Genomic DNA, 18261 nt, shown 5'->3' with positions numbered 1-18261 from the left:
TTTAAATACAAGGAGGATTAAGTAAATCAGAAACAAATGACAAAGAGATGCAACAGGTATAATCAGGAAAAGTTTATTCCCAAGGCAGGCAGCAGGAATAAAAAAAACAAAAAAAAAACACATCTGTGCTAAAATTCCATAAGAATAGACATTCTAACAAAACTTATTCTGTATACTAAAATACCCTGAAGTATAGACAGTGGATTAACACAATGTAATATGTAAAAATGTAAAACTACACTCACAAATAAACACTGAAATCAGAGTAAAACTAATTATAAAAGACAAATACAAATTTCCACTATGTGGATGTACATATGTATGGCTCACTTTACCATAAATTATTTCTTCAGTGAAATGGTGGTTCAGCTTCAGCTGAAAGATTAATTGCCTCTGTTTTCAGTTTTGTTCAAAAAAAGAATGACTTCATATAGGAAAAATATATATCACATATGCAGGACACCTTAAACTAGTTTTTAAATTAAGCAGCAAGGCAGAACAAAGTCGGGGCTGTATCAAGACACAGGGACTAAACCCCAATTCAACCAGACCCAGAACTGATCTGGAATTAAAACAGGACTACAACAGTTCAAAATCAGGACTACTTAGGACTTAACCAGGACAGAACTAGAACCAGAACTAGATGATAGTAGCACTAAAAACCATCATAGACCTGCACTACACTTATTTTTTAATTCTACCAAAGTCCACTATTTAGATTCAGAAAAGTTTATATAATTATTTAGCCTTGTTGTGCAAACAAGCCTGCATAACTTAATAAATATAGAATTTGAAAAATAACAAACCTAAAAGAAACACTAGGTACGAGATACATGAGTACCTATGATACGGTGATACTTTTGGTAAACAACCATTTGACTAACATGTGTGTCTCACCTGCTCTTGTTCTCTCTCTCCCTCTTTGTGCTGACATTCATCAAATATACAGTGGAAACCAGATATTTATAAACTCTTCAGATAAAAACACAAACATTTTAATTGTAACATCAAATCAGACAGCAGTTGGCTCTCAAGGTTCTTACTGTGAAGCTGTGACTGTTTGGCAGTGAACAGGAGTCCTGCATGACTATAAAGTCTCTCACAGGCTGCAGATGCAGGAAGAGCTGTATTGACTTTGATCGACAGCTTCTTGATCTGAGGAAAGCCATGCAATAGATCCACACCTCCAGTGAATGGACATGAAAGGTACCTCTCCAGTTCCTCTGCTTCTGGCTTTCCTGACCCCATGGATCCATCATCTTCGCCGGTTAGGCTGCTGTTTGTGCTGGTCTCATCCAGCTCTGTGTCTAGGTGATGTCTGATGAAGTGGAGACCTGTTGAAAGATGTAAGGTTTTCAAAAGAATTCGGTCTGGTCATTATAGTGCTGTATACACTGCCAAGCTGCAGATGTTTGTTTGGAGCTAGCCTCCAAAAGCTGCCCATACACTGTGCGATTTTTGGCCCATTTTGAGACGATTTCTCAATCGCGCAACAGTTTTGGGGATCGGTCGTGTTTTGCCTTAATCGTGTGTGCATCGTGTAGTATACATGGGGTAGCGAAAAGCAGTTAACACCTCACGACCAGCTCCCAATCATCAATCGTATGGTCTCATGATAATCAAACCAGTTTGAAATCCTGTCGCTCTCACACTGCGCGCGCACAAACACAGAAATGAAAGAGAAAGGTGGAGCAGCACGGCGGTGCAGCGTGTGATCTGGACACAAGAGATGGAGGCACAACTTGTAGGAAGAGGCAAGCTCATCCGAGTGCGTGGCGTGGAGAGCTGCCACCCAGGCAAATGAAAAATAGAGCTTTATCACGTTATAACGTAAACAGTTTATTGTTCTAACAATATACCTTTCACGTTTGAACAATATAATATTTACATTATCTGAACGTGATAATTATGTATATTGTAATAACGTGATATTATATTGTACAAACATTAAAAGTATATTGTTAGAACAATAAACCTTTCACGTTATAACGTGCCATAGCTCTATTTTTCTTTTGCCTGGGTGGCAGCTCTACGCTCTGTATATTTTCAATGTGGCCTCACAAAATTATCACGACTACAACAACCATGAAAAGAGCTGGATGGACATTGCTGCTCAATCAAAGCTGTCTGGTCAATGTTTTCATTAGTAATTTAGCAGAGTTGATGGTGTGTGTGTCTGTGTGAGTGAAAGACAGAGAGGAGAGCGAGGACAGATTTTGTATGATAAGCTTCATGTTACGGACGCACAGTTTGAGCACTCAGGTCGCATCAGAGCATCAGGCCGTATAGTGTGAGACCCTGCATCGTGACCTATGAACTTCTAACCCTCTGCGATTTAATTGTACAGTTTGAGCAGGAGCGGAATAACGCGACTGAAAAAAATCGCACAGTGTTTGCCCAGCTTAATGCAGACTGTTTAAACTAAACAAGCTGCTGTTTCACATAATAAACCCTGTCAGCCGCAGTATTGCCTTCTGTTTTAACAGTTAAAGCAGTAGAGACGAGCTGTTTGCATGTGCGTTGAACTCCAGCGTCATTAACCAGGCTAGCTGTTGGCTTATAGCTCACGCTAGCTAACCAGCGAGCAGTTAAAAGACAGCTGAAGCTGCACAAAACACCCACAAACTTATCTCACTACAACGTAGCGCGGAAATATGACTCGCAGCTCGAGCTCGACACAGCTGCTGTAACATAAGACCGACATCCAGCTAACAACAGCTAAAAGATATTTAGAAAACTTACCGTTTCATCAGGTTGGGAAGCATTCAAAGGAAAAGGCAGGAAAAGAAAAAAGAAAAAGTGCTGTCGTGTAAATAAGAATGCTAGGGGTGCTAGACCAATGGCAAAGGAAAAGCCTTATAGTGAGTTGAATGTGAGCCTTGACACTAAGCATGGAGAAAGGGATTTGTACCAATTGGCAAGGCAGAGAGATTGAGCTGGAAAGGATGGGCAGCAGGGTGGAAATGGTAATGTGCTAACAAGGGAAGGAGTATTTTGGAGGGAAGACGTGGGTGGAAACCACATTAAGGAGTGATTTGTGACACCAGGATAGCAGCAAGTGTTAAAGGCAAGCTTTACAGGACGGTAGTGAGAACTGCTCTGATGTATTGTTTTATGACTGTGGCACGGAGGAAAAGACAGGAGGCCGAGATGGAGTTGGCAGAGTTGAAGATGGTAAGCTTTTTATGTTGGGAGTGTCCAGGATGGAAAAAGATTAGGATTGACTATGTCAGAGGGACAGCTGGGGTTGAGCGGTTTGGAGACAACGTTAGAGCGGTAAGGCTGCGGTGGTTTGGAAATGTGCAGAGGAGGAATATAAGATATACTGGAAAAAGGGTGTTAAATATGGAGCTGCTAGGCAGGAGGAAAAGAAAAAGACGGAAGAGAAAGTTCATGGATCTAGCGGAGGAGGACATGAAGAGGGTTACTGTGACAGAGGAGAATGCTAGGGGCAGGGTTAGATGGAGGCAGATGATCCACTCTGGCAACCCCAAGAAGAACAGGCTCAAAGAAGAAGCCCACATCACTCAAGGCTTCTACCAAAGTGTTACGCAGCCCCTCGTCAGGGATCTGGGGTAGATTTCCCTGCGTCGATACACTAGCAATCAGCTCGCATTTTGTCCATCTAGCCGCGTGTTCAGAGAATAGATTTCCAATTCAACTGGCAAACAGCAGAGAAAAGGAGATGAGGTGGCCGAGAGGTTAAGGCGATGGACTGCTAATCCATTGTGCTCTGCTGCGCGTGGGTTCGAATCCCATCCTCGTCGAGAGCTTTTACTACTTATCTTAATGCATCTTGTGAGATTGTTTGCCAATGTAGGTAGGTATGATGCAATGCCTCTGCTCGTCTTTGGCTCAGTACTCCCTATAGTTCACCATGTGGTCTTGTTGCACAGGTCACTTTAAAGAGAATGTTCTGCTAATACAATAGCAGAAAGGTACTCTGTTTCCAGAATAGTCAGTGCTCCAAACGAACGTATGTGGCTTCCTTTGGCAAATGTTTATTTGCATCGTCTCCTCTCAGTACCTATCAGGTACTATTAGATTAATGCTGGCGTTAAACCTCATCAGTGTTTGTCCATCTGAGGTGATTGTCTCCCCTCTTACCTTCACAATACTGGCCAATGGCAGCAAAGAGTGGCGCAGCAACGCCCCCAGTCCAGTCTGACATCTCTTTTCTCCAGAAGCAGCTGAAAGGTGCTTCCACAAACAGTGACACTCTCCCAGCATACTGTGTAGGGCCCAGACTTGAGTTGGTCCGTAATGTCTCGTATGCACTGTGATTCTACCACGGGTCTTGTTGTAGTTGGCATGGCCAGAAAACCATGAAGGGAGGCGTCCCATTCAGAGCCTCCAGAGTTAAAGGTCCATATGGCACAATGAAGCTACAGTCCCCAGACGACAAAGGGGAATTAGCTCAAATGGAAGAGCGCTCGCTTAGCATGCGAGAGGTAGCGGGATCGATACCCGCATTCTCCAGGGACCCTTTGCACATCCAAGAGGAGCCCTCGATCCTTCTCTGTAGCCAATGCATTGGGTTTGTCTCATTATGTTTCTGACTTTACCAACTTTTCAAAGCTTTGTGTCATCACTCCAGGGAAGCATTCAAAGGAAAAGGCAGGAAAAGAAAAAGTAGTGCTGTCGTGTAAATAAGAATGCTAGGGTGCTAGACCAATGGCAAAGGAAAAGCCTTATAGTGAGTTGAATGTGAGCCTTGACACTAAGCATGGAGAAAGGATTTGTACCAATTGGCAAGGCAGAGAGATTGAGCTGGAAAGGATGGGCAGCAGGGTGGAAATGCTAATGTGCTAACAAGGGAAGGAGTATTTTGGAGGGAAGACGTGGGTGGAAACCACATTAAGGAGTGATTTGTGACACCAGGATAGCAGCAAGTGTGAAAGGCAAGCTTTACAGGACGGTAGTGAGAACTGCTCTGATGTATTGTTTTATGACTGTGGCACGGAGGAAAAGACAGGAGGCCGAGATGGAGTTGGCAGAGTTGAAGATGGTAAGCTTTTTATGTTGGGAGTGTCCAGGATGGAAAAAGATTAGGATTGACTATGTCAGAGGGACAGCTGGGGTTGAGCGGTTTGGAGACAACGTTAGAGCGGTAAGGCTGCGGTGGTTTGGAAATGTGCAGAGGAGGAATATAAGATATACTGGAAAAAGGGTGTTAAATATGGAGCTGCTAGGCAGGAGGAAAAGAAAAAGACGGAAGAGAAAGTTCATGGATCTAGCGGAGGAGGACATGAAGAGGGTTACTGTGACAGAGGAGAATGCTAGGGGCAGGGTTAGATGGAGGCAGATGATCCACTCTGGCAACCCCCAAGAAGAACAGGCTCAAAGAAGAAGCCCACATCACTCAAGGCTTCTACCAAAGTGTTACGCAGCCCCTCGTCAGGGATCTGGGGTAGATTTCCCTGCGTCGATACACTAGCAATCAGCTCGCATTTTGTCCATCTAGACCGCGTGTTCAGAGAATAGATTCCCAATTCTACTGGCAAACAGCAGCGTAAAGCAGATGAGGTGGCCGAGAGGTTAAGGCGATGGACTGCTAATCCATTGTGCTCTGCACGCGTGGGTTCGAATCCCATCCTCGTCGAGAGCTCTTTCTACTTATCTTAATGCGTCTTGTGAGATTGTGTGCCAATGTAGGTAGGTATGATGCAATGCCTCTGCTCGTGTTTGGCTTAGTACTCCCTATAGTTCACCATGTGGTCTTGTTGCACAGGTCACTTTAAAGAGAATGTTCTGCTAATACAATAGCAGAAAGGTACTCTGTTTCCAGAATAGTCAGTTCTCCAAACGAACGTATGTGGCTTCCTTTGGCAAATGTTTATTTGCACGTCTCCTCTCAGTACCTATCAGGTACTATTAGATTAATGCTGGCGTTAAACCTCATCAGTGTTTGTCCATCTGAGGTGATTGTCTCCCCTCTTACCTTCACAATACTGGCCAATGGCAGCAAAGAGTGGCGCAGCAACGCCCCCAGTCCAGTCTGACATCTCTTTTCTCCAGAAGCAGCTGAAAGGTGCTTCCACAAACAGTGACACTCTCCCAGCATACTGTGTAGGGCCCAGACTTGAGTTGGTCCGTAATGTGTCTCGTATGCACTGTGATTCTACCACGGGTCTTGTTGTAGTTGGCATGGCCAGAAAACCATGAAGGGGAGGCGTCCCATTCAGAGCCTCCAGAGTTAAAGGTCCATATGGCACAATGAAGCTACAGTCCCCAGACGACAAAGGGGAATTAGCTCAAATGGAAGAGCGCTCGCTTTGCATGCGAGAGGTAGCGGGATCGATACCCGCATTCTCCAGGGACCCTTTGCACATCCAAGAGGAACCTTCTCTGTAGCCAATGCATTGGGTTTGTCTCATTATGTTTCTGACTTTACCAACTTTTCAAAGCTTTGTGTCATCACTCCAGAGAAGCATTCAAAGGAAAAGGCAGGAAAAGAAAAAGTAGTGCTGTCGTGTAAATAAGAATGCTAGGGGTGCTAGACCAATGGCAAAGGAAAAGCCTTATAGTGAGTTGAATGTGAGCCTTGACACTAAGCATGGAGAAAGAGATTTGTACCAATTGGCAAGGCAGAGAGATTGAGCTGGAAAGGATGGGCAGCAGGGTGGAAATGGTAATGTGCTAACAAGGGAAGGAGTATTTTGGAGGGAAGACGTGGGTGGAAACCACATTAAGGAGTGATTTGTGACACCAGGATAGCAGCAAGTGTGAAAGGCAAGCTTTACAGGACGGTAGTGAGAACTGCTCTGATGTATTGTTTTATGACTGTGGCACGGAGGAAAAGACAGGAGGCCGAGATGGAGTTGGCAGAGTTGAAGATGGTAAGCTTTTTATGTTGGGAGTGTCCAGGATGGAAAAAGATTAGGATTGACTATGTCAGAGGGACAGCTGGGGTTGAGCGGTTTGGAGACAACGTTAGAGCGGTAAGGCTGCGGTGGTTTGGAAATGTGCAGAGGAGGAATATAAGATATACTGGAAAAAGGGTGTTAAATATGGAGCTGCTAGGCAGGAGGAAAAGAAAAAGACGGAAGAGAAAGTTCATGGATCTAGCGGAGGAGGACATGAAGAGGGTTACTGTGACAGAGGAGAATGCTAGGGGCAGGGTTAGATGGAGGCAGATGATCCACTCTGGCAACCCCCAAGAAGAACAGGCTCAAAGAAGAAGCCCACATCACTCAAGGCTTCTACCAAAGTTTTACGCAGCCCCTCGTCAGGGATCTGGGGTAGATTTCCCTGCGTCGATACACTAGCAATCAGCTCGCATTTTGTCCATCTAGGCCGCGTGTTCAGAGAATAGATTTCCAATTCAACTGGCAAACAGCAGAGAAAAGGAGATGAGGTGGCCGAGAGGTTAAGGCGATGGACTGCTAATCCATTGTGTTCTGCACGCGTGGGTTCGAATCCCATCCTCGTCGAGAGCTCTTAATGCATCTTGTGAGATTGTTTGCCAATGTAGACAATCTCACAACACGCATTGTATGATGCAATGCCTCTGCTCGTCTTTGGCTCAGTACTCCCTATAGTTCACCATGTGGTCTTGTTGCACAGGTCACTTTAAAGAGAATGTTCTGCTAATACAATAGCAGAAAGGTACTCTGTTTCCAGAATAGTCAGTGCTCCAAACGAACGTATGTGGCTTCCTTTGGCAAAATTTTATTTGCACGTCTCCTCTCAGTACCTATCAGGTACTATTAGATTAATGCTGGCGTTAAACCTCATCAGTGTTTGTCCATCTGAGGTGATTGTCTCCCCTCTTACCTTCACAATACTGGCCAATGGCAGCAAAGAGTGGCGCAGCAACGCCCCCAGTCCAGTCTGACATCTCTTTTCTCCAGAAGCAGCTGAAAGGTGCTTCCACAAACAGTGACACTCTCCCAGCATACTGTGTAGGGCCCAGACTTGAGTTGGTCCGTAATGTCTCGTATGCACTGTGATTCTACCACGGGGTCTTGTTGTAGTTGGCATGGCCAGAAAACCATGAAGGGGAGGCGTCCCATTCAGAGCCTCCAGAGTTAAAGGTCCATATGGCACAATGAAGCTACAGTCCCCAGGCGACAAAGGGAATTAGCTCAAATGGAAGAGCGCTCGCTTAGCATGCGAGAGGTAGCAGGATCGATACCCGCATTCTCCAGGGACCCTTTGCACATCCAAGAGGAGCCCTCGATCCTTCTCTGTAGCCAATGCATTGGGTTTGTCTCATTATGTTTCTGACTTTACCAACTTTTCAAAGCTTTGTGTCATCACTCCAGAGAAGCATTCAAAGGAAAAGGCAGGAAAAGAAAAAGTAGTGCTGTCGTGTAAATAAGAATGCTAGGGGTGCTAGACCAATGGCAAAGGAAAAGCCTTATAGTGAGTTGAATGTGAGCCTTGACACTAAGCATGGAGAAAGGGATTTGTACCAATTGGCAAGGCAGAGAGATTGAGCTGGAAAGGATGGGCAGCAGGGTGGAAATGGTAATGTGCTAACAAGGGAAGGAGTATTTTGGAGGGAAGACGTGGGTGGAAACCACATTAAGGAGTGATTTGTGACACCAGGATAGCAGCAAGTGTGAAAGGCAAGCTTTACAGGACGGTAGTGAGAACTGCTCTGATGTATTGTTTTATGACTGTGGCACGGAGGAAAAGACAGGAGGCCGAGATGGAGTTGGCAGAGTTGAAGATGGTAAGCTTTTTATGTTGGGAGTGTCCAGGATGGAAAAAGATTAGGATTGACTATGTCAGAGGGACAGCTGGGGTTGAGCGGTTTGGAGACAACGTTAGAGCGGTAAGGCTGCGGTGGTTTGGAAATGTGCAGAGGAGGAATATAAGATATACTGGAAAAAGGGTGTTAAATATGGAGCTGCTAGGCAGGAGGAAAAGAAAAGGACGGAAGAGAAAGTTCATGGATCTAGCGGAAGAGGACATGAAGAGGGTTACTGTGACAGAGGAGAATGCTAGGGGCAGGGTTAGATGGAGGCAGATGATCCACTCTGGCAACCCCCAAGAAGAACAGGCTCAAAGAAGAAGCCCACATCACTCAAGGCTTCTACCAAAGTGTTACGCAGCCCTCGTCAGGGATCTGGGGTAGATTTCCCTGCGTCGATACACTAGCAATCAGCTCGTATTTTGTCCATCTAGGCCGGTGTTCAGAGAATAGATTTCCAATTCAACTGGCAAATAGCAGAGAAAAGGAGATGAGGTAGCAGAGAAAAGGAGATGAGGTGGCCGAGAGGTTAAGGCGATGGACTGCTAATCCATTGTGCTCTGCACGCGTGGGTTCGAATCCCATCCTCGTCGAGAGCTCTTTCTACTTATCGTAATGCGTCTTGTGAGATTGTCTGCCAATGTAGGTAGGTATGATACAATGCCTCTGCTCGTCCTTTGGCTCAGTACTCCCTATAGTTCACCATGTGGTCTTGTTGCACAGGTCACTTTAAAGAGAATGTTCTGCTAATACAATAGCAGAAAGGTACTCTGTTTCCAGAATAGTCAGTTCTCCAAACGAATGTATGTGGCTTCCTTTGGCAAATGTTTATTTGAACGTCTCCTCTCAGTACCTACCAGGTACTATTAGATTAATGCTGGCGTTAAACCTCATCAGTGTTTGTCCATCTGAGGTGATTGTCTCCCCTCTTACCTTCACAATACTGGCCAATGGCAGCAAAGAGTGGCGCAGCAACGCCCCCAGTCCAGTCTGACATCTCTTTTCTCCAGAAGCAGCTGAAAGGTGCTTCCACAAACAGTGACACTCTCCCAGCATACTGTGTAGGGCCCAGACTTGAGTTGGTCCGTAATGTCTCGTATGCACTGTGATTCTACCACGGGGTCTTGTTGTAGTTGGCATGGCCAGAAAACCATGAAGGGGAGGCGTCCCATTCAGAGCCTCCAGAGTTAAAGGTCCATATGGCACAATGAAGCTACAGTCCCCAGGCGACAAAGGGAATTAGCTCAAATGGAAGAGCGCCGCTTAGCATGCGAGAGGTAGCGGGATCGATACCCGCATTCTCCAGGGACCCTTTGCACATCCAAGAGGAGCCCTCGATCCTTCTCTGTAGCCAATGCATTGGGTTTGTCTCATTATGTTTCTGACTTTACCAACTTTTCAAAGCTTTGTGTCATCACTCCAGAGAAGCATTCAAAGGAAAAGGCAGGAAAAGAAAAAGTAGTGCTGTCGTGTAAATAAGAATGCTAGGGGTGCTAGACCAATGGCAAAGGAAAAGCCTTATAGTGAGTTGAATGTGAGCCTTGACACTAAGCATGGAGAAAGGGATTTGTACCAATTGGCAAGGCAGAGAGATTGAGCTGGAAAGGATGGGCAGCAGGGTGGAAATGGTAATGTGCTAACAAGGGAAGGAGTATTTTGCAGGGAAGACGTGGGTGGAAACCACATTAAGGAGTGATTTGTGACACCAGGATAGCAGCAAGTGTGAAAGGCAAGCTTTACAGGACGGTAGTGAGAACTGCTCTGATGTATTGTTTTATGACTGTGGCACGGAGGAAAAGACAGGAGGCCGAGATGGAGTTGGCAGAGTTGAAGATGGTAAGCTTTTTATGTTGGGAGTGTCCAGGATGGAAAAAGATTAGGATTGACTATGTCAGAGGGACAGCTGGGGTTGAGCGGTTTGGAGACAACGTTAGAGCGGTAAGGCTGCGGTGGTTTGGAAATGTGCAGAGGAGGAATATAAGATATACTGGAAAAAGGGTGTTAAATATGGAGCTGCTAGGCAGGAGGAAAAGAAAAAGACGGAAGAGAAAGTTCATGGATCTAGCGGAGGAGGACATGAAGAGGGTTACTGTGACAGAGGAGAATGCTAGGGGCAGGGTTAGATGGAGGCAGATGATCCACTCTGGCAACCCCCAAGAAGAACAGGCTCAAAGAAGAAGCCCACATCACTCAAGGCTTCTACCAAAGTGTTACGCAGCCCCTCGTCAGGGATCTGGGGTAGATTTCCCTGCGTCGATACACTAGCAATCAGCTCGCATTTTGTCCATCTAGGCCGCGTGTTCAGAGAATAGATTCCCAATTCAACTGGCAAACAGCAGAGAAAAGGAGATGAGGTGGCCGAGAGGTTAAGGCGATGGACTGCTAATCCATTGTGCTCTGCACGCGTGGGTTCGAATCCCATCCTCGTCGAGAGCTTTTTCTACTTATCTTAATGCATCTTGTGAGATTGTTTGCCAATGTAGACAATCTCACAACACGCATTGTATGATGCAATGCCTCTGCTCGTCTTTGGCTCAGTACTCCCTATAGTTCACCATGTGGTCTTGTTGCACAGGTCACTTTAAAGAGAATGTTCTGCTAATACAATAGCAGAAAGGTACTCTGTTTCCAGAATAGTCAGTGCTCCAAACGAACGTATGTGGCTTCCTTTGGCAAATGTTTATTTGCACGTCTCCTCTCAGTACCTATCAGGTACTATTAGATTAATGCTGGCGTTAAACCTCATCAGTGTTTGTCCATCTGAGGTGATTGTCTCCCCTCTTACCTTCACAATACTGGCCAATGGCAGCAAAGAGTGGCGCAGCAACGCCCCCAGTCCAGTCTGACATCTCTTTTCTCCAGAAGCAGCTGAAAGGTGCTTCCACAAACAGTGACACTCTCCCAGCATACTGTGTAGGGCCCAGACTTGAGTTGGTCCGTAATGTCTCGTATGCACTGTGATTCTACCACGGGGTCTTGTTGTAGTTGGCATGGCCAGAAAACCATGAAGGGGAGGCGTCCCATTCAGAGCCTCCAGAGTTAAAGGTCCATATGGCACAATGAAGCTACAGTCCCCAGACGACAAAGGGGAATTAGCTCAAATGGAAGAGCGCTCGCTTAGCATGCGAGAGGTAGCGGGATCGATACCCGCATTCTCCAGGGACCCTTTGCACATCCAAGAGGAGCCCTCGATCCTTCTCTGTAGCCAATGCATTGGGTTTGTCTCATTATGTTTCTGACTTTACCAACTTTTCAAAGCTTTGTGTCATCACTCCAGAGAAGCATTCAAAGGAAAAGGCAGGAAAAGAAAAAGTAGTGCTGTCGTGTAAATAAGAATGCTAGGGGTGCTAGACCAATGGCAAAGGAAAAGCCTTATAGTGAGTTGAATGTGAGCCTTGACACTAAGCATGGAGAAAGGGATTTGTACCAATTGGCAAGGCAGAGAGATTGAGCTGGAAAGGATGGGCAGCAGGGTGGAAATGGTAATGTGCTAACAAGGGAAGGAGTATTTTGGAGGGAAGACGTGGGTGTAAACCACATTAAGGAGTGATTTGTGACACCAGGATAGCAGCAAGTGTGAAAGGCAAGCTTTACAGGACGGTAGTGAGAACTGCTCTGATGTATTGTTTTATGACTGTGGCACGGAGGAAAAGACAGGAGGCCGAGATGGAGTTGGCAGAGTTGAAGATGGTAAGCTTTTTATGTTGGGAGTGTCCAGGATGGAAAAAGATTAGGATTGACTATGTCAGAGGGACAGCTGGGGTTGAGCGGTTTGGAGACAACGTTAGAGCGGTAAGGCTGCGGTGGTTTGGAAATGTGCAGAGGAGGAATATAAGATATACTGGAAAAAGGGTGTTAAATATGGAGCTGCTAGGCAGGAGGAAAAGAAAAAGACGGAAGAGAAAGTTCATGGATCTAGCGGAGGAGGACATGAAGAGGGTTACTGTGACAGAGGAGAATGCTAGGGGCAGGGTTAGATGGAGGCAGATGATCCACTCTGGCAACCCCAAGAAGAACAGGCTCAAAGAAGAAGCCCACATCACTCAAGGCTTCTACCAAAGTTTACGCAGCCCTCGTCAGGGATCTGGGGTAGATTTCCCTGCGTCGATACACTAGCAATCAGCTCGCATTTTGTCCATCTAGACCGCGTGTTCAGAGAATAGATTCCCAATTCAACTGGCAAACAACAGCGTAAAGCAGATGAGGTGGCCGAGAGGTTAAGGCGATGGACTGCTAATCCATTGTGCTCTGCACGCGTGGGTTCGAATCCCATCCTCGTCGAGAGCTCTTTCTACTTATCTTAATGCATCTTGTGAGATTGTTTGCCAATGTAGACAATCTCACAACAGGTATGATGCAATGCCTCTGCTCGTCTTTGGCTCAGTACTCCCTATAGTTCACCATGTGGTCTTGTTGCACAGGTCACTTTAAAGAGAATGTTCTGCTAATACAATAGCAGAAAGGTACTCTGTTTCCAGAATAGTCAGTGCTCCAAACGAACGTATGTGGCTTCCTTTGGCAAAATTTTATTTGCACGTCTCCTCTCAGTACCTATCAGGTACTATTAGATTAATGCTGGCGTTAAACCTCATCAGTGTTTGTCCATCTGAGGTGATTGTCTCCCCTCTTACCTTCACAATACTGGCCAATGGCAGCAAAGAGTGGCGCAGCAACGCCCCAGTCCAGTCTGACATCTCTTTTCTCCAGAAGCAGCTGAAAGGTGCTTCCACAAACAGTGACACTCTCCCAGCATACTGTGTAGGGCCCAGACTTGAGTTGGTCCGTACCCAGATCTCGTATGCACATTGAATCTATGTTGATTTTTCATCCGTTGTAGATATGGCATGGGTTGAAATGCCAATGTTGGCGTCCCATTCAGAGCCTGGTAAAGTTAAACGGTCCATATAGAGGCGTTGTAATGATGTTGATTCCCCAGTTTTTTTTGTCATTGATATTTGATCTTATAATGGAACCAGGTGACAACAACAACGTCGAGAAAGCGGGATATTTATAGTTGATGATCATCCAGGGACCCGGTCACCATCAAAAATCGATTTGTAGTTGAGTATTAAATTGCACTGCAACTGATCAGGTATGAAAGTACCAGAGAAAGTAGATTTATTGTTCATTTGTTATCAATGACTTGGTCAAAGTTCACCAGGAAAAGAAAAAAAATCATGTCTACGTGCAATTTATGTATAGTTGACGGAAATTAATTAAAGCAGCGATCACTTGGACTATTCCGCAGCACCCTCTCACATTGGTACATCCCCAGGTATTCATTGTCTTCTACAGTGGAAAGAGCGGGACATTTGATTTACTCTCAGTGAATTGACCGGAGAAGGCATCAGTTCATGCACTGCACTGGCCTGCACCACATTAGTATAAGGTAAGAATGAATGATTTTTTTTCCTACTGTTATTTCCATGTTTACATTTGAATAACAGTAAAAACTGCGTTAATGTTGTACATTAACACTTTTTTACGGTTAAAAGACAGGAGGCCCACAATGGAGTTGGGAGTTGAATTGTGTCTACTTTTTTACAATGGGAGTGGCAGGAAATAAATTGACTAGGATTGACAAAGTATATCAACAAAGAAAACATTTTGGAGACAATAATTAGAGCGTTATATTCCTTACAAAGCTAGCTTTATGTGCAGAGGAGGAAGGTTTCCTTTGTTCTTGCCGTGGCCTCGGCGCTTGACCCAGACTTCGCTCTGTAGTTGCTTAGTACTACAAAAAATTCTAAATCTGTGATATATGATTGATAAACGTAAAGTTAACTGTATAAACGTGTTCAATGACTTTGTTACTTTTGATGATTAGATGGAGCACTCGATTCAATTGGCAACCCCCAAAACTTTAGACTCAGTTTGAATGCCCACATGACTCAAGGCTTCTGCAACGTGTGACCAGCCCCTTCACGGATCTGGCGTACATGACTTTCCGTTTGTGCCTTGAATAATGAATAAGCTACGTCATTTTGTCCATCCAGCGTATTTTTGAAACCGCTGATTTTTCAATTCAACTTGCACCTTTTGTCCACACGTAATTTATGTCTGGCCGTACATTGTGTTTGTATTTCCAGGCACATTTCATTGAAGCAGAACGCAGTCGTTCAGAGATATCCACGTGAGAGCGCTGTCTACTTATCAGACCTTCAGTCCGAAAAAAGAAAACCGGACCAGTCTTAAAAGAAAGCACAAGTAAAACCTTTTTATTCACAAACATATCTTTGATTGTTAAGAATTTATGATCTTGTCTTTTATACATATCTGTGGTGCATGCATACTGCAATATCACCACATAATATAGTCCAAAAAGTGGAAGTTTGTAAACTTCCAGAAAAATGCAAAGTCGTGTACACTTGTGCACTTCAAAAATTCATTGTATACTGTACCTTCTTGCACGTCTCTGTTTCCTGTGTGTGTTGTTAGAAATCAAACTAACTTTAGGAAACAATATGCCAAAAGCATATTTACAATTACTTAAGACCGTTTTAATTTCTTTTCTTTAGACCAAATGCCCTGTACAATGGACTCAGAGGATGAGCAGCCTACAAAAAAACAGTTTCCCCAGGCCCCTCGAGTGAAAATACCAGGTAATATAATACTGTCTAGTGTCTGTGTACATATCTGTGTCTGACTTGAGTTGGAAACTTTTTTTTGACAAGTTGTCTGTATTCTTAAATACTTAAAAATTATCTTTTTCTAAACAGCCCTCCACTCCAGTCTGCCCCCAGCCCACTGATAGCAACCATCATAATGCCACACCCAGCTTCCGGCACCTTTCGCCACACTCCGCACAAACCGACACAGCTCAAATGCGATCTCGCCAGCATGCAGTCTGATGTCTTCCCTATAGATGGTATGCTTTAAAAAGTTTTAAAGCTGCATCACAATGTCATTGTACTCTTATCTAAAAAAAAAAACAATGCAATTTATGTCTCCTGAATGTCATCTTGTTGTGATATTTTTTTTTTTTTTTTTCCTGTAGATTCCAGAGACTGTGAGGCCACTATTAAAACAAGGCAAGTTTGAAAATCTTGGAATTTCACAGTTTACATAACAAATATATGTGACAGGAAAAAAAACTAGTAAACACTTTTAGCAGTTACAAGAACTAACAAATGAATATCCAACAAAAGGAATAGAAATACATTGTACTGCTTTAGGCTTTAGGAAAACTAAATGACATGTTTCTATCATCAATTACATGAAGTAAACACAAAGCACTTGCATACACATTTAAGACATGAGACACGCTAATTCCATCTCTTAAAATGTGTCTATAGGTGAGACGCTTTGCGTTGATTGGTGCTGCTGGACACACTGGAGGTGCGAGTCAGCCGTGTAATGGTTTATGCCATTACAAAGGAGCTGGCCTCTGCACTCAACTTGGCAGAAAAAAAAAAAAAAACCAAGGACCAGACAAAGCAAAAAGGGCATTTAAAGAGACAGCGCTGTGCAGATGCATATTTGGTAAGTTTTACTGTTTATTGTAGTTTTATGAGCCTAAAGTGAACAATAAAGGGATCAATTGATGTGAATATGTGTTTCACATTTCCTATGGTTTGTTTTTTTTTTTGCTATATTACTTTGTCTTTCTTAATAACAAGACTTTCATGTCCGGTTAATCTGGAGATGGAGTCTTTGGTCTTGACAGAGTTTTTGTCCTCGGGTTGTACACTTTGTACAGCCCGAGGACCCCATCTGGCAACCCCAAGAAGAACAGGCTCAAAGAAGAAGCCCACACATCAGAAGCAGTTCGTGAGATTTAAAGGATACACGGCACACCATGCTAAGACATATCACATTTTCAGCTTATAGCTCTTTGGGAATCAAATGCAGCAGTTTGCTGATTTCCGCCTGGTGACTTTCATGTTTATCAGCCTAGGAGTTTACATACTTTCTCCCTGTTGAAGACAATTAACAAGAGCTTATTCATGTGCTCTAAAACTTTTTTTGTCGTTAAAGCAGATGTGTGTGTGTCTATTTTTGTCCTAGATGGACTGCTAAGCAGGTTGCGAACTCTATGTCTGAGTTGGTCTTTGCTCAAGCAGTCCAGAAATGGCTCAGATATGCTCCAGATCGCATCGGGTGAGATTGCAGGACACACATCATCCATCCCCATCCCGGAGTAAATAATAAAAAGCCTCGTGAAACATAGAAATGTAAATAGGAAACTTTGTCTTTTAATAAAGTATTTTGCAAATGATACATGTCTATTGACCTTTTTGGGTTTTTTGTTTTTTTTTTTTCAATAAAACCTATCAGGTGCAAGAACTGTGCAAAAGAGGTGGAAAATTAACACCATAGCTCAACAGTGTTTCAATATCAGAATCTGACATTGTTTCAATGTCAACAGTATTCACAATACTGGCCAATAACGTCGAATCAATGTCAGGTTTCAACATTGATTCAACATCAAAGTCTGACGTTGTTTCAATGTTAAAAGCAGCTGAAAGAGTGACGTTGGGTCAACGTCACACTCTCAACGTTAACTTCAATACTCGCCTGATATTGACTCAACATTGTTCAAATGTTTCCTTGCTATCTGGGTAATGTCTCGTATGCACTGTGATTCTACCACGGGGTCTTGTTGTAGTTGGCATGGCCAGAAAACCATGAAGGGAGGCGTCCCATTCAGAGCCTCCAGAGTTAAAGGTCCATATGGCACAATGAAGCTACCGTCCCCAGGCGACAAGGGGAATTAGCTCAAATGGAAGAGCGCTCGCTTAGCATGCGAGAGGTAGCGGGATCGATACCCGCATTCTCCAGGGACCCTTTGCATATCCAAGAGGAGCCCTCGATCCTTCTCTGTAGCCAATGCATTGGGTTTGTCTCATTATGTTTCTGACTTTACCAAGTTTTCAAAGCTTTGTGTCATCACTCCAGAGAAGCATTCAAAGGAAAAGGCAGGAAAAGAAAAAGTAGTGCTGTCGTGTAAATAAGAATGCTAGGGGTGCTAGACCAATGGCAAAGGAAAAGCCTTATAGTGAGTTGAATGTGAGCCTTGACACTAAGCATGGAGAAAGGATTTGTACCAATTGGCAAGGCAGAGAGATTGAGCTGGAAAGGATGGGCAGCAGGGTGGAAATGCTAATGTGCTAACAAGGGAAGGAGTATTTTGGAGGGAAGACGTGGGTGGAAACCACATTAAGGAGTGATTTGTGACACCAGGATAGCAGCAAGTGTGAAAGGCAAGCTTTACAGGACGGTAGTGAGAACTGCTCTGATGTATTGTTTTATGACTGTGGCACGGAGGAAAAGACAGGAGGCCGAGATGGAGTTGGCAGAGTTGAAGATGGTAAGCTTTTTATGTTGGGAGTGTCCAGGATGGAAAAAGATTAGGATTGACTATGTCAGAGGGACAGCTGGGGTTGAGCGGTTTGGAGACAACGTTAGAGCGGTAAGGCTGCGGTGGTTTGGAAATGTGCAGAGGAGGAATATAAGATATACTGGAAAAAGGGTGTTAAATATGGAGCTGCTAGGCAGGAGGAAAAGAAAAAGACGGAAGAGAAAGTTCATGGATCTAGCGGAGGAGGACATGAAGAGGG

At 44.3% G+C, this 18261-nt stretch overlaps 10 non-coding genes across 10 annotated transcripts; all 10 read left to right on the top strand.

Annotated features, from left to right (window-relative positions):
• The first annotated feature begins 3684 nt into the window (after nt 1–3684).
• Nucleotides 3685–3767, top strand: trnas-gcu. Its single transcript has one exon. It is a non-coding gene; the product is annotated as a tRNA-Ser (tRNA).
• Nucleotides 3768–4406: 639 nt separating this feature from the next.
• On the top strand, nt 4407–4479 carry trnaa-agc. Its single transcript has one exon. It is a non-coding gene; the product is annotated as a tRNA-Ala (tRNA).
• Nucleotides 4480–5520: 1041 nt separating this feature from the next.
• trnas-gcu lies at nt 5521–5602 on the top strand. The gene has a single exon. It is a non-coding gene; the product is annotated as a tRNA-Ser (tRNA).
• Nucleotides 5603–6243: 641 nt separating this feature from the next.
• Nucleotides 6244–6316, top strand: trnaa-ugc. Its single transcript has one exon. It is a non-coding gene; the product is annotated as a tRNA-Ala (tRNA).
• Nucleotides 6317–7351: 1035 nt separating this feature from the next.
• On the top strand, nt 7352–7433 carry trnas-gcu. Its single transcript has one exon. It is a non-coding gene; the product is annotated as a tRNA-Ser (tRNA).
• A 1779-nt stretch (nt 7434–9212) lies between these two features.
• On the top strand, nt 9213–9294 carry trnas-gcu. The gene has a single exon. It is a non-coding gene; the product is annotated as a tRNA-Ser (tRNA).
• Nucleotides 9295–11049: 1755 nt separating this feature from the next.
• Nucleotides 11050–11131, top strand: trnas-gcu. The gene has a single exon. It is a non-coding gene; the product is annotated as a tRNA-Ser (tRNA).
• A 656-nt stretch (nt 11132–11787) lies between these two features.
• trnaa-agc lies at nt 11788–11860 on the top strand. The gene has a single exon. It is a non-coding gene; the product is annotated as a tRNA-Ala (tRNA).
• A 1040-nt stretch (nt 11861–12900) lies between these two features.
• trnas-gcu lies at nt 12901–12982 on the top strand. The gene has a single exon. It is a non-coding gene; the product is annotated as a tRNA-Ser (tRNA).
• A 4426-nt stretch (nt 12983–17408) lies between these two features.
• On the top strand, nt 17409–17481 carry trnaa-agc. Its single transcript has one exon. It is a non-coding gene; the product is annotated as a tRNA-Ala (tRNA).
• The last annotated feature ends 780 nt before the right edge of the window (nt 17482–18261 follow it).

The sequence above is a fragment of the Oreochromis aureus genome, linkage group 3, assembly GCF_013358895.1.
Source record: "Oreochromis aureus strain Israel breed Guangdong linkage group 3, ZZ_aureus, whole genome shotgun sequence".
Lineage (NCBI taxonomy): Eukaryota > Metazoa > Chordata > Actinopteri > Cichliformes > Cichlidae > Oreochromis > Oreochromis aureus.
Note: the sequence above shows the minus strand (reverse complement) of the source record. Positions and strands in the feature narration are given on the sequence as shown.